General features: G+C 36.8%; 1 pseudogene; it reads left to right on the top strand.

Annotated features, from left to right (window-relative positions):
• The first annotated feature begins 2,385 nt into the window (after positions 1 to 2,385).
• Positions 2,386 to 3,080, top strand: LOC116889636 (annotated as a pseudogene).
• Positions 3,081 to 3,339: the final 259 nt, after the last annotated feature.

Genomic DNA, 3,339 nt, shown 5'->3' with positions numbered 1-3,339 from the left:
GTTTTGCTTTTTCGTTGTTGTTGTTTGGGGAGCTGTGCTTTTTCATTATCCCCAATAGAAAATTAATCTTGTGATAAATTAGTGAACAGAAATGAAAATTATGTGTTGTGATGAGAAACTCCCCAAAATAGAGTTTACACAAAGTGAAATCTAAAATGTTTGTGGATAGACATACACACATGCTCATGACCCATGTAGCTGACAAGCATTCGACACCAGATCAACTTATGTGATTTGGGAAATTAACTTATTTCACACAGAAACAAACTCATGGGGAATACATTTTTTTTCTTAGTCGTGTCTTTAAGTGACCAAAAGTTGAGACGGGATGTAAACAAATACTGTTACCCTGCATTGTTGTTTATACTAACATTTTAATTCATGTACAATCTCCATGTGCCCTTTCTCTATTCTGTTTCTCTTTTTATGTGTTTCTGCATGAATATATAGGCACATATGTGTATGTGGTATACATGTGAATGTGTGCAAGTGTATGTGTATGTGTGTGTGTGTGTGTTTGTGTGTGTGTGTCTTATATGGTATTTGTAAACATAGGTAACATGTGTACTTATAATTTGAAAATACTGAATCTCACATTTGTTTGTGAATTAACCATGTAACTGATATACTCACATATCTCTGAAATCCCATTATATCAAGTGAATAGAGAGAGAACCTAATAGGCTGATGGTATCTCCTATTCTACCCTTGTCAGGAAAAAGTATTTTTTGGCAAGAAAACCCAAACTTCAGCAAAGACATATACACCCGACAAAACAGGAAAGGTTATGTCATTTGAAGGGAAAAGATATCAGACTGGGTGAAAATTCAGTTTGCCACCTCTCCAGTACTTGAGAAACATGAGATAAAACTTCAGAAGATGTAATGGGAAGGGACAAGCAGAAACCCTAAGGAGCCAAAAATAAGGTAAACGCTGGAGTTTCTCATTACATGAGAGTTCATGGATTGTTAAGGATGGTAAACATAATGATAAGAAATTTGCAGACCTTACTCAGTCTCCATATAATGCTACAATGTGAACAAGATGAAAAGTAGTCATCACCACAGTGCTAACAACTACTTTACAAGTTACAGTGTGAAAAACAGAGTGTAACTGTAGAAAGAAGAGAAGGATGATATCTGAAAGCAGACATGACTGTGCTGGAATTGAACAGCTTTCCATGTAAGAAACCAAGCAAGCACATAGCAGCTGCCCGACGCAAAAGTGATCAAAGAGGAATGAAGTGTATAAGTACTATGTGTACAGAAATACAGGCAATTTGGTGGAATTCTAAAATGTTTAGATGAAAGGAAAGGAAGAAATTTCTATCAAGCCAGGCACCATGACTTGCTCTTAGATTACTCACATTTAAGAGACTAAGGGAGAGCAATTAGGAATTTCAGTTAGCCTGGGGAATACATATCAAGACAATACATCTTTTATTCTTTTTTTCTTTATTTAAAACAATAGTCTGATTGATAGAATATCATGAACAATATTAAGAAATCAGAAATTAAATGCCCATGTAGTGATACTCCTGCTAAGAAAACATGTTCTATAAAGAGACAAGAACAATTAAGTTACAAATACCCGCTGTCATATTGAAAGTTGTGGCATGAAGGGGTATGGTGTTGTTTGGTTGATCCTTCTTTACTTTCATGGCTCACTTTACACATCTTAAAAAGCTTCTCTGATGACCTCATTAGTGTGCAGACATCGAGATGTGCCTTTCCTTTAATTCTATGTATAAAAATCAGTAATCATTTATTTATCAAATGATTATTTGATTTTACTTTATCTTCAAAAATAATGAGTCTTGAGGAAATGATACCTTTATTGTGTGGATTTGAATATTCATAAAAGCAATCAGAGAATAATCGGGGCCCAACACACATACAGGGTGGTTGGACAGACTATACCTGTGACATCAGGAAAGCATAGAGATGAGTGGGTTGATCAGTTTTTCTGTATAACGTTGATAACTAGGTAATGATAAAAATGGGTAAAAATTGAGATAGACTCAAGGTTTTATTTTCCTTCGTTTGAATGATAACTTATACAGCATGTGAAACTGAACTTAAACCCAAGGTAAATCTTCTGCCTGAGCTTCATTAGTGCCAGGACTACATGTTTCCACCTTCTCTTGTAAATATTTGGACACTTGGCTCCATGCTTAGCACACTTTTAAAAATCCCCTGGTGTTAAGAGAGAAAATATTAGATATGAAATTATGTGAGAAAAAAATCTTTTCTAAGCTTTGATTTTTGTGACCGCAGACAAAGACTTTGATTCTGATGTTACTGAGGATCTAAAATACTAAAAAAAAATTAATATCTCTCATCTGCAAGAATCTTTCTAATTGCTTACTGCTCTGTGTTTCTGGAGATGAGTGTCAATTGTTTCAATTGCTCTTTGTGGCAGGAGAAGGGCTTGTCTGTCAAATGCTTTGCAATTGCCAAATTCTCTGAGTTCCCTGGAGAATGCTTCCTCCTGTTCACCCTCATCGTGCTCTCATTGCCTTTTCTATCTGCACCAGTCCATCTCTACACACCACCATGTACTTCCTTCTGGTGAACTTATGTATCCTGGAAAATGGCTACATGGGCTCTGTCATACCAAAGATGTGGAAAGCCTTGTAAGTGAGATCCGAGGGCTCTCTCAAGAGGGATGCACCACACAGATGTTTTTCTCCACACTTTTTGGCATAACTGAGTGATGCCTATTGGCAGCCATGGCCTTCGCCCAGCGTATGGCCCAGCTTCACTATGCAACCCAAATGGATCGTGGGGTATATGTCCATTTGGCAAATATTTCATGGGGAATGGGATGCTTTGTAGGGTTGGGACAAAACTACTTGAGGCCCAAATCTAACCACACATCGGGAGTTGACAATCTATTAGTCTATACAGCAGTGACTTCTATATTGAACACCATCATCTAAAGCCTAAGTAACCAAGAAGTCAAGGCTGCACTGAGAAAAACTCTGGGTCTGAAGAAAGTTCTGATAATAAATAGGTAATTGAGGATCCCAAAGTGCTCTTTCAAAAAGGTGCATAGTCTGTAAAAGAAAGAAAACAAAACCACTGTGCTCTTTCTGGCTGTCTTGAAACAAACTTTAAGAAACATAACTTTTGTTTTAGAGTGTTCTCTACATTCACCACCATTCTTAATTGCAAACAGTGGTAAAGTATGTTTGCTATTAAATAACTTTAGTAGATTAGTCCAGTACGTAAAGATTTTGATCTGCGCAGAGTTTAAACCACATGCTAATGTGTCAGGGGCCTTGAAAGTTCTCTGTATCATTCTCAGGTATTTGGAGGTCTTCCAAGAAATTACTTC

Source organism: Rattus rattus, unplaced genomic scaffold (genome assembly GCF_011064425.1).
Source record: "Rattus rattus isolate New Zealand unplaced genomic scaffold, Rrattus_CSIRO_v1 PGA_scaffold_20, whole genome shotgun sequence".
NCBI classification, from domain to species: domain Eukaryota; kingdom Metazoa; phylum Chordata; class Mammalia; order Rodentia; family Muridae; genus Rattus; species Rattus rattus.
This window is presented reverse-complemented; position numbering and strand designations above follow the sequence as displayed.